Source organism: Hordeum vulgare, chromosome 7H, assembly GCF_904849725.1.
Source record: "Hordeum vulgare subsp. vulgare chromosome 7H, MorexV3_pseudomolecules_assembly, whole genome shotgun sequence".
NCBI lineage: Eukaryota > Viridiplantae > Streptophyta > Magnoliopsida > Poales > Poaceae > Hordeum > Hordeum vulgare.
Genome location: NC_058524.1, coordinates 631,923,513 through 631,936,872, shown reverse-complemented (window position 1 = coordinate 631,936,872; position 13,360 = coordinate 631,923,513). Strand labels below are relative to the sequence as shown.

At 40.5% G+C, this 13,360-nt stretch overlaps 1 long non-coding RNA gene across 1 annotated transcript; it reads left to right on the top strand.

Moving 5' to 3' along the window:
* The first annotated feature begins 11,719 nt into the window (after positions 1-11,719).
* On the top strand, positions 11,720-12,582 carry LOC123412175. The gene is made up of 2 exons (XR_006613436.1): positions 11,720-11,992; positions 12,235-12,582. It is a non-coding gene; the product is annotated as an uncharacterized LOC123412175 (long non-coding RNA).
* The last annotated feature ends 778 nt before the right edge of the window (positions 12,583-13,360 follow it).

The following is a 13,360-nucleotide window of genomic DNA, read 5'->3' as shown; positions in this document are numbered from 1 at the left end:
TTGGAAATTGATTACTGTTGTCAGTCTATGCATGCTCCATATTTAAATTTTCTCGGAAGAGTTTTGATAATTTTCAGCATTTTGGACTACATGAAATAATTAAGAACGTCATACCAAGTAGGATTCTGAATCCTAGCAGGAAAGACAATGTCGAGAAGGAAACTTGTTTGATTTTTGGCTGCTATCAGACTTTTTTTCCCTTGGGATTGTGTGGCTTGCTGTTTGGAGGACACTAAAACACTATACAAGAGTCATGGCTGAGAACATAATTGCCTATTGACCAGGACAAAGAGTCCCCTAATGGAGCAGTTGGATCAACTGCTAATTAATTATTTTTTCATGTAAATAGCTACGTAGAGAATATATTACAAATAGATGGACTTAATTAATACCAGAAAAATATTGCAGTGCATGTGATTAGATGGATAAGAATGAGACACACATACTCAACGGCCGGCCAGCTGGCTTAAACAACACCGAATGCACACAACTTCACAATTACATCAAATTAAGTATATACTCATGTTCCTTTTGTGTGACACCACCACCCTCCTCCAGATTACACCATATAGTGTAATGTCCTCCTGATTTCCTCCTACCACTGCCACCCTCGTGTAGACTTCGTCCTCCTCCCGATCCCATCCTCCTCCCAGACATACCCCTCACGTCGCACCCCATGTTGACTCCACGGGCCCTATGCTAGCACCGCCAAAAGGCAGCTATGTCGAAGGCCCCTTATGTCGCTGTCACCGGCATTGACCATGATGGTGGTGGCAGCCTGACAGCAGGCCCTGTTCCAAAGGTACCGGGGAGGATGGTAATGATGGTGGCCCACTGGTGTGACTAGGGCGGCGCGAACAGGGAGATCACGTGCGGCGGCCTAGGTGACGCCCCTGGATGTGCGCTAGTTGTCACGTCCATGGACTATCAGGATCTCTAGCGTGCTTCTTGGAGATGGTTAGCATCGGTGTTCCATAGATCTGATTTCCTCCTAGATCCGTTGTTGAGTCCGGCCTTGGTCCATTCGACGATGCATAGAGGGACCAAAGAGGGATGATGTAGTTTCCTGCTTGCATTCTAGCGGCTGCGCAAGCTCTATGTTGCGGCTCCACATGGATCTAGCCATCCATTGGTTTGGAGTGGCATGACTGCCAGTGAAAACAACACTGATTTCGGCCATGCCGGATGATGGCAAAGTGTTAGGTGTCATTTCTTGGTAAAAGGCTTCGACGTCACCTCGCTTCGGCTGCTCCGGGGGAAACACTAGATATGGATCTACTAGATGGGATGATAACTGGACGTTCGGTGTCGTTCTCCCTCCTAGGCACATTGTTTTGGAGCAAGTGCTGGCTGGAGTGGCCAACAGGTGGAGCGGTGTTGCATATACCACATCGATGATGTCGGGTGTCGATGGTATGGCGTCGTGCATACTCAATGATAGACACATGCATGATGGTATCGGGGGTGTGGCATCGTGGTGGCGTCGATGATAGTTGGGTCCTGCAAGGTAAAGGCATTGATCACTCTTGAAGACGGGACCATGAAAGATGCCGTCGTTGGATTCTAGTGCAGGCGTATGTGGTGCGTGTTGAGGGTCTGCTAGACCGGCCGGTGCTCTCGACTCATTGTTGGGTGGCTTTGTGAGGCCACCAGATTAGATGGTATGTGTTATTGCGAGGTTAGGGCACATAATCAAACATATAGGTGCGGTGACAAACCGTCATGAAGGTGGCTTTGGGTTGATCCATGTAATTCTTTTGTGAGAATCTATCGAATAACATAACAACAATGGTTGGGGGCATCCTTGTATGCAGAGGTTGGCGGTTTCAACTTCCTTTTCAAAATAAATACTCCCTCCTTTCACGCACAAGGCCTATTGTTTTTCTCACGGTACCCAAGGATGGTCCAGTAGAGAAATTTATTGCCCACTTTACACATCAAACACCGTTACGTCTTTGTAATGACACTTTGTATCATCTCATTGTTATATATTATCATTTAAAAAAACTAGAATATTTACTTTATGGCACATCTTCTGGTATATATGAAAAAAATGCATGCGGAGTATGCTTTCTTGGGGCGAGATTTACAACATGAGTGAAATGTTACGAGTTACCCCTTTGTGCCATGCAGCCACAGCCTGATATACCAGTTGTTTTCTTTGCAGCTTCATCCTGCTGGACAAGCACAACCGATTACTCACATATGAAAAAAAATATCTAGTTGTGATGTAGATGTACCACTGATGTTAATGGGTAAAAACATTTGACGTAAAAATCCAGAATGTTGTCAATTAATCATGATAATAAATTTTATGAATACGAAATTATTCTCCCCTCTCTCCCCCATGGCCGCACCTTTGGCTCGCCGTCGCTAGGTCGCCCTGGCCGTTCCCTCTTGTCCCCGAGGTGCTGAGTAGCTTCGCCTTGACGCCACGCAGCTGCACGCCAGAGGAACCGAAGCCGGGCACCTCCAATCGCCGTCCCGCCATCGTTTTCTTTCTAAGGTTAGCGAGGTCACCGCCGTCGAATTCTCCGTCGTCAGGCCGTCTTCGAGCCCGCTCTCGACGCCTTTGCAACCCTTGTGAGCTGCAGAACCCATTTCTCCCCTTTGCCCCTTCATTCGCGAGCCGTAGCTGCCGTTTCCACCGACTACCGAAGAGCTCTACTGCGGGAGCTCATCGTCGGGGAGGTTTCGGTGGTCCTCGAGCCTAACCGAGGCCACCAATGGCTTCGCGTTGTCGCGTAGGTGTCGTAGGTGCTTAGCTCCGGTCCTTTCGCGCTTTGTATCGTCGATCTCGACGAGGGCCGAGCTCCGGTGGCCGCCTAGGTCATCGCCGACGATGTCTCCGGCCACCCCATCCCCTATGGCTTACTCAAATGGATGTGCGGGCTAGAGGCCGTTCTGTAGGTGGTCTCCACCGGCCAAATGGTCGCTGGAGGTGGGTTTCTGACCCCCTCCGCCATTCCTGGTGCCATCGGTGGCTCAACGCCGGTGAGCTGACCCGGTTTGACCAGGTGGTTTGATCCTTGTATCTCTGGCATGTGGGACCAGCCTTTGGTTAGTTAGGATTTAAATTAAACGGAATAAATTAATTTATCTAACCCTAAACACCCACTAACCAGTGGGCCCAACACCAATAATTAGGACTATAGTTTAAATATAACTCAGTTAGTGCGTGTGTCAGGTGTGTCACTGACGTGTGGAGTTTCTCCTGGTGATGTCATGTTGATGCAGTAATTCTAATTTTGGTTTAAATAAAATCTCAGAAATAGTTATAAACTTCGAAAAATCATAGAAATTAATCTGTAACTCAGATTAAAATAATTTATATATGAAAATTTATCAGAAAAATTCAAGAAATCCATTGGTGTTATTTTCATGCATGATAGAACAAGCTATACCTAAGAATCAGGTCAAATCATTTAAAGGTAATTTAAAAATACCTTTTTTGAAGTAGCATTTGAATCTTTGATTCAAACCAGCTTCAACCAATTCAATATTAGATGCATTAGCTCATCCATCATATCCATGTCATGCCATGATCATGGATCATATTGTTGCATTTGACGTGTATTGATTGTGATTGTTTGTATTGGTAGGCTTCGCTCCACAGGATACTCGGGAGTATCCAACTGAAGGACTGTATCCCTCCGCTGATCCACAAGGCAAGCACCCCTTTTAAGCATTCCGATGAAATCCCATGTTCTCGCTCCTGATCTCATTTATTGCACTAGGACACATCGTGATAAATTCTTTTGCCCGGTAGTTGAACCCATTCCTCTGCGTGACCTGTCATTGTCACAGTAAATAGCTAAACCTTGCAACCTAGCATACCTGGTAGATGCTTGAGCCATGATGTGCTTTACCTTGCTATGCTTGCTATGCTTAGAGTTGTGTCTGGCTTGTTTCATCCGGGTGATGAACTGGAGTGAATGCATGTGTTCTGGTGACAAAGTTGAAGTGTTGAATCTGATTTGTAAAGGTATCAATGAGAGGCTTAGTAGGAGTACATGGCGGGTTGTCTCATTGGATATATCATGGAACTCCATCTAAGCGTGATGGTTATTCCAAAAATTAAGGCAACACTCGTCATCATTGTAGACTTTGTTTTTTGATCGTCTCTCCTTGTCGTCTCGCTCTATATATAAGTCGTAGCAATTGGAAGTAGACACACTGATTAGAGTCCTAGTTAAGTAACCCATTTATTAACATAACTAATTGATGGAGCCTATGCTCACCTTAGCCATGTCAAGACACACTTGTGTACCGAATATGTGCAACTTATCACTAGGATAGCCATAAATATGGACAACAGCTTAGTCATTTGGGTTGAAAGCCGTTATAAGCCATACATGATATTACCTCATTTTTACAACTTCCATATTTTAATTTTTTTTTGATGGAAACCATGACACGAAAAGGACTTTGTGTGCATGTTTTCCATTGTTTGAATAATTTCTTTTTAAGGCTAGTGCAGACGCATTGCTTTATATTAGTATCTATAATGCCTTTATGTCATATAAAACTAGGTTGATACAGCTGACACATGGATCAGTTGCATCAACCACTAATTGGTAGTTCATTGAATTAATTAGAAGTCCATGTGATTAGATAGATAATACCAAGCCACATGCCTAGTCGCCGGCACACAAAACACACACACACACATGCATTGACACAACATACTAATCATATAATCATATATAGTTGAAAGTTGCTTGCTATCATCCGTCTCTGTTTGAGCGAGATGGCATTTATAAAGATTAAGCCAATAATCATTACCAATGTAGACTTGGTTCTGTGATTGAACCTCCACGTTGTCTTCATCTATATATAAGTAGCATTTAGATGTCCTTAAACCAATCGGAGTCCTAAGTAAGTAAATCATTTATTTTCGGATGGAGTCTGTGTTCACATTACCCGTGCCAAGATGCACGTGTCTGCTGAATATGGTCAATTTATTATCACATTTTCCATAGATATAGCCATCGTCTTGGTCATTTGCATTCAAAGCAAAGATAAGCTATCCATGAGAGTACCTATTTTTTAGAATACCTTTGTTAAAGTGCCATATTTCAAATTGGGTATATTTTATGGAAACCATGTCTCGTAAAAGGACTATGTGCGCAAGTTTTCCATTTTTTGAATCGTTTCTCATTTGTAGGCTAATCCCGATGCATTGCATCATATCATTATATCTAACGTTTCTATGTCATATAAAACAAGTTTGATACCATTAGCACAATGCAACAGTTGCATCAATCACTAATTGGTCTATCTTTTATGATTGATGAAATATCATAATCCTTGCAGGTGAGTAGATAGATAAGAACAAGGCACACACCTAGTCACCAATAGGCCCACCGGTTTAAATAACACGAAACACACACCCATGCACTGATTTAAGAGGCTAATAATCCTAATCATGATGCTTCATTTAGGTGTGTTGGTTATTACAAAGACCAACACAACATTCATCATCAATGTAAACTTCATTTTGGGATTGTGACTCGAGGTTGTCTCAATATATATGTATGAAGTAGCCATTAGAAGTCTTTACATTGATCGAATTCCAAATTAAGTAACTCGTTTATTTTCATAACCTGATGATTGAGCCTTGTTCACATTAGCCAAGCCAAGTTGCAGGTATGTGTGTGCCGAATACGGAAAAATTATCACCACATTAGCCATGGATATACCATACATGACACCTATTCTTGAGATCACTTTTTTTAAAAGTGCCATACTTCAATTTTGTTATTTTTTTGGGAAACTATGTCACATATAATAATTTTTGGAAAGGTGTATATTTTATGAGTTGTATGCCATTTTTAGATTAATCCTGGTCTATTGCGTCATATCACTTCTGTAATGTTTCCTTGCATATAAAAACAAGTCCGATACAAGTCACTAGTCTTGGATAAACAATCTATAAACATGGATTCTTCGATAAAAAATGTATATGAAAAGTTTGATACAACTCGCTAGTATTGCATCATATCACTTTCTCTAATGTTTATATACATATACACTTTTCATGTCTTGGATAAAAATTGAGTGTTGGCACCCTTCGCTAGCTGAATAAAAATATATTGTTTGTTAAAATGGCATTGTGATATTCATGAACAAATAAAATAGAAAAAGGTTGCTTGACAAAAAAGGGGTAGTAATTGTCGTGTTTAGTACGTGCAAGTTCTAAGTTTGGGGATTGGCATATGAAGACTTGGGATCAAGTTGTACATATGTCATACTTATCATATGATCTCCAACACCAAGGAGAAGATAAACATTGCGAAAGGTCTATCATAGTGAACCAACTAGCTATCTCGCTTCCAATCAATATTGAGCAAAATATATATGAATAAAATGCTGAAATTGTATTAGCACAAGTCCATACATATGTCCATAAAGCTATATTCAACACCAAAAGTTGCTACCTAAAAACAATCTCTGACGGGATAGAGTTACTTGCATTCACCGTTGTCCCTTCCGGACTAGTAATATTGTAGGTCCTCCCCTGATACGGCTAACTTTGGGTGTCTCATTGCACACTATTGGTGTGGTTCTTGCTTTCTCCCTAACATTGAATATGATATGTAAAGTAGTGTTTCTTCCGCTAGATACGTGTGAATGGATTTATCATGTATTCCAAACTAAGTCATCAATTATCTTTAGTGACACATGGAATACTACTTGATTCCCACCCATTCACACCTTATTCCCATCATAACATAACACAACTGCCTATAATTGTAGGCGCAATACCCATTCAAGAAGCATCTCTCAACAGAAAACAAACAAACCTAGCTTGGTAACCAAGACAGGTAGCAACAACAAAAGGAGACAATGGAGGGCAAGAGGATGCTCACTGGCACTACCACTTTGAAGGCGATCATGTGCCTGCTCATATTAAGCATCGCTGTTCACTCGACCACCTGGGATGATGACTGGACATTCGGTGCCGTTCTCCCTCCAAGGCACACTATTTTGGAGCAAGTGCTGGCCGGAGTGGCCAAGAGGTGGAGTGGTGTTGCATATACCACATCGATGACGTCGGGTTTCGACGGTATGGCGTAGTGCATACTCGATGATAGACACATGCATGATAGTCTCGGGGGTGTGGCATCGTGGTGGCATCGATAATAGTTGGGTCCTGCAAGGTAAAGGCATTGATCGCTCTTGAATATGGGACCAGGAAAGATGCCGTAGTTGGATTCTAGTGCAGGCGTATGTGGTGCGTGTTGAGGGTTGCTAGACCAGCCGATGCTCTCGACTCGTTGTTGGTTGGCTTGGTGAGGCCACCAGATTAGATGGTATGTGTTATTGCGAGGTCAGGGCACATAATCAAACATATAGGTGCTGTGACAAACCGTCATGAAGGTGGCTTTGGGTTGACCCATGTAATTCTTTTTTGAGAATTTATCGAATAATATAACAACAATGGTTGGGGGTACCCTTGTAAGCAGAGGTTGGCGGTTTCAACTTCCTTTTCAAAATAAATACTCCCTCCTTTCATGCATAAGGCCTATTGTTTTTCTCACGGTACCCAAGGATGGTCCAGTAGAGAAATTTATTGCCCACTTTACCCGTCAAACACCGTTACGTCTTTGTAATGACACTTTGTATCATCTCATTGTTATATATTATCATTTTTCAAAAAGAAACTAAAATATTTACTTTATGGCACATCTTCAGGTATATATGAAAAAATGCATGTAGAGTATGCTTTCTTGCGGAGAGACTTACAACATGAGTGAAATGTTACGAGTTACCCCGTTGTGCCATGCAGCTACAACACAATATACCATTTGTTTTCTTTGCAGCTTCATCCTGCTGGGCGAGCACAACCGATTACTCACATAATAAAAAAATAATATCTACTTGTGATGTAGATTTGCCACTGATGTTAATGGGTAAAAACAATTGACGTAAAAATCCAGAATGTTGTCAATTAAACATGATAATAAATTTTAAGAAAACGACATTATAGGTATCTAATAATAGGTCAAAGGCAAAACATTTTAATCTTTGAAAAAACTTTGAATCTGAAAATTGTTCACGCGTTGGGAATAATAATAATCCAAACCATCGCCAGACACGGTTGAGTCATTGAGATACGAAAGGTAGCTGTTTTGAGAAGAAGAAAAAAGTAGATTTTATTATAATCTGCAATGTGTGTCCAGCTCAACCATTATAAATTAATTAGAACAAGTACAAATTATCTGGTCTCTAATTGATATTAAAGTAGTTATGTTTGTTATCCTACAGTTTGCTGCCAACGACAAACCTAGCAAATCAAACACACCTGCTCTCCTTAAACTAGAAACAACAGCAATAACGGAGGATCCACTAAAACGAAGATCGAGAATGTAGCTACTCAATGTTTGTCAATCTTTGGTGGTAAATTGCAAGCGTTCTCCAAGGATGAACTCAAGCAGCATTTGTTCTCCAGGAACGAACATAGGCTTCACCATGCCCCTTTTGCTTTCCTTGATCGAACTCACGGTTTTTGTTATCTTAAGTAGTAGGAGTGTTCTATTATGTTAAATTGGTACTACATACATCACGCTGAAAGCAAACTTTGTGATTTATTTTTTTCCATTCTAGAATTGATAGTGAATTGCATGTGCGAGATTAGGAAGAAGTAGCGTGTACAGTGCGATTTAGGATAAGCTGGTAGATATCATAGCATGCTTGGTATTTATTCATATCACTAATTCGCTGGTCATGGTGTTCAGTTTTGGAAGCCTGAACCTTCAAATGTGAAGCACATTCTTTTAATGGAGGGGTAGGTTAGTTGAGTGAATGGCGGTTGAAGGTGTGAAGATATAAGGTTTTGGTCGTGACGATCCGACAACGGTCCATCTTGGAGCCATGATGCACAAATGTCAAGACGCTGGTCTGGTCTGCAAAACTCATAGTGTGCTGCATTTCTCCCCTCTCACATTACGCATAATACTTGTATTTCCCATTCTGCTTCGATTGCAAATTTTGCACCTGAGAATATGTGTGCTTCTTCATTTTGAATTTTGATTACAAGAGAGAGGAGATAGCAATTTCTAGTCGGAGGACGTAGCTCAGTACATTGAGTTTGAGATGGGACAACAAATTAGTCTATAAATACGGATCCATGCTTGTGGTAAACTATACTATTATTTAGAAAATCCTTATGAAAAAGTCACATGTTGGCCTACAAAAGAAGTTCAGTTATTGTTGAGAAGAGACAAAATGCTAAGACGATCAATGCACAATATATACACATCATAAGACATTGTTTACGCTAGCCCAAGCATGATGGTGTGTTTATTACACTTAGTAGCTTACTTAGTATACGCTAGCGATCATGATGAGCAATCCAACAACGGTCCATCTTGGAGACGTGTAACACAAATGTCAAAAGGATGGTCTGGTCTGCAAACCTAACAGTGTGCTGCATTTCTCCCCTCTCACATTACGTATGATACTTGTATTTCACATTCTGCTTCTGTTGCAAATTTTGCACTTGAGAATATGGGTGCTTCTTCATTCTGAATTTTGATTACAAGAGAGAGGAGATAGCAATTTCTAGTCGGAGGATGTAGGTGAATACATTGAGTTTGAGACGGGACAACAAATTAGTCTATAAATACTGATCCATGCTTGTGGTAAACTATACTATTATTAAGAAAAGTCGTATGAAGAAGTCACATGTTGGCCTACAAAAGAAGTTTAGTTATTGTCGAGAAGAGACGAGATGCTAAGACGATCAATGCACAATATATACACGTCATAAGAAATTGTTTAGGCTAGCCCAAGCGTGATGGTGTGTTCATTACACTTAGTAGCTAACTTGATATACGCTAGCGATCATGATGAGCAATCCATCCTTTATTGTATTTAGAGATAAACCTACCATTGGTATATTTCAAATTCTATATATCATGTGTGATCCACACCATCATCAGACGCGATCGAGTCATAGATTTGGCACATGTAGCCATTTTGACTTGCCGCAATTTTTTTGGATATTTGTTAATATACATGATGCTGAAAGCATACTTTGTAATTAATTGTTTTGCATGGTGTTGAGTTGATAGTGAACTTCATGTTGGCCTACAAAGAAAGTTCAATTATTGTTGGAAAGAGACGGAATACAAACACAGTATATGTCCGTCATAAGACAGTGATTAGGCTAGACCAAGTACGATGTTGTTTTCAGTGCACATAATCGATAACTTAATATATGCTAGTGATTATGACGAGGTATCGACCTTTTATTGTATTTAGAGACTTACGCGCCATATATTTGAAAGTCTATATATCATGTTAGATCCACATCATGAGAGAAGGAAGATTCATGTGCAAACATAGTCTACTCTTGAGTTAAGTACTAGGTAGATATTTACCACATGCCCATCTCAACCATTGTTCTTCCGGGTGGTTTTTTTCGTTTTTTTCAGAATCGTCTTTTCTGTTTTGTTTTGCCTAGCTTGAGTGAGCGTAAACAATATCTTACGACGGATATATATATATATATATATATATATATATATATATATATATATATATATATATATATATATATTGACTATTCTCAACAATAATTGCACTTTCTTTGAAGACGACATTATGTTCCGTTTGAGTCAAGTCAAACCAAGATAGATTAGCAGTTTGTATGGATCTTATGTCTCTTCCCTTGTTTACATTTACAAGATCTGACACCCGCAACACCATCCCTTCTCCCCCCTTGTGTATACCTGTCGAGGACTACACAGCATGAGGGGTTGTTGATATATCTCCGCCGTTTTTCATATTTTGGAACCCAACTCACGGCTCCCATGTTGTCCCACCCAAATGTTCGCATCGGCGTACCTCAAAGTGTTCATGCCTAATATTTGTTCATGATATTTCTATGTTTGATTGTACTTTCCTAGTGGTGTAGCTATTGCATTCGGGCTGTGATCAAGACAAATGAGATGTCTACTTACCATGATTCTCTACGGCTTCCTTTGTCGTGGGAGCGCCATTATCACATGAACATAATTCAATTCATTGTGTCGACGCCTTGGCAAAGTGCTAGGCTTCCAGGTTGTCCGAATTTCCACGGTCTAAACATTTTCTTGAAAGTGTCATATTTCAAATTTAATATTTCTATCGAAACGATGACAACTGAAGGGACTATGTGTGCAATTTTTACATTTTTGAATTGTTTCCCATGTTTAGGATAATCCCGGTGCATTGCATTATATCACTATATCCTATTTTTCCGTGTCACATAAAACAAGTTTGATACAAGTAGGACAATGCATAAGTTGCATCAACCACCAATTGGTCCAACTTGTATGATCGATGGAATTAATAAATCCTTGCGAGTTCATTGAATCTGTAGTGCATATGAATAGATGGATAAGAACGAGCCGTACTCCTAGTCACAGAAGGCCTGCCGGTTAAAAATATAAAAAACACACATCCATGCACTCACAAATGACACTAATCCTATAATCATATATAGTTTAGACTCGCTAGTTATCATCCAGCTCCATCTGAGCGCGGCGAGTACAAAAATAAAGCCAACGTTCATCATGTATTCCAAACTAAGTCATTAATTATCTTCAGTGACACATCGAATAATACTTGATTCCCACCCATTCACACCTTATTCCCATCATAACGTAACACAACTCAACTGCCTATAAATTGTAGGTGCAACAACCATTCAAGAAGCATCTCTCAACACACAACAAACAAACCTAGCTTGGTAACCAAGACAGGTAGCAACAACAAAAGGAGACAATGGAGGGCAAGAGGATGCTCACTGGCACTACCACTTTGAAGGCGATCATGTGCCTGCTCATATTGAGCATCGCTGTTCACTCGACCACCGCAGCACAATGTAGCTGCTGTGTAAGTGCCCGGGCAAAAGCATGTTGTTTTGCTTGTATTGCCGCAGGTGGCTCCGACATAATATGCAAGAACACTTGTTGTTTCCCCTGTATTCTTGCCGATTCGGGTAAATTCACTGAACTAACTTTGTGCAATGTCTTTGATATATCTGCATGCAAGCTATGTATTGTCTTGTGGACTAATACATATGTATAACCTTCCATGATTTTTCATTAAAGTACTTGATTGACTTCATGTCCCATCTCAAAACTTCAATCATATTAATTTCGACAAACATACATCTTATATTCTCTTCCCATGCAAAATTAACTCATGAGCTAATTGGAGTTCAATATTTCAATTTGATAGTTGTTGCTAAGATGGAAGAAATGGGAGCCAATGTCGCGATGGGAGGAGTAGAATAAAATGATATGCGTGCACTGCTACTAGTATGGATGCCATTCACATGCATATGATGCATTGCTTCAAGCTATGGTCAAGTTATGTTAATGTTTACCTACAATAAATTGTTGAATGTTTGGGGACAACTCTGGTTGAACCATGTGTTTGTCTGAATTACATATATGTTATGCATTTGTGCATGTGTGTCAGCTCACAAGCCTATTTATTTGCTCTTGCTGCTTGTAATAAGGCCATAGAGAGTGTCCACAATGATATGTAGCGTGCACGTATGTTATAATACATTTATATATTGTCTGCGCCCTTGCCAATTTTATTGGAAATTGATTACTGTTGTCAGTCTATGCATGCTCCATATTTAAATTTTCTCGGAAGAGTTTTGATAATTTTCAGCATTTTGGACTACATGAAATAATTAAGAACGTCATACCAAGTAGGATTCTGAATCCTAGCAGGAAAGACAATGTCGAGAAGGAAACTTGTTTGATTTTTGGCTGCTATCAGACTTTTTTTCCCTTGGGATTGTGTGGCTTGCTGTTTGGAGGACACTAAAACACTATACAAGAGTCATGGCTGAGAACATAATTGCCTATTGACCAGGACAAAGAGTCCCCTAATGGAGCAGTTGGATCAACTGCTAATTAATTATTTTTTCATGTAAATAGCTACGTAGAGAATATATTACAAATAGATGGACTTAATTAATACCAGAAAAATATTGCAGTGCATGTGATTAGATGGATAAGAATGAGACACACATACTCAACGGCCGGCCAGCTGGCTTAAACAACACCGAATGCACACAACTTCACAATTACATCAAATTAAGTATATACTCATGTTCCTTTTGTGTGACACCACCACCCTCCTCCAGATTACACCATATAGTGTAATGTCCTCCTGATTTCCTCCTACCACTGCCACCCTCGTGTAGACTTCGTCCTCCTCCCGATCCCATCCTCCTCCCAGACATACCCCTCACGTCGCACCCCATGTTGACTCCACGGGCCCTATGCTAGCACCGCCAAAAGGCAGCTATGTCGAAGGCCCCTTATGTCGCTGTCACCGGCATTGA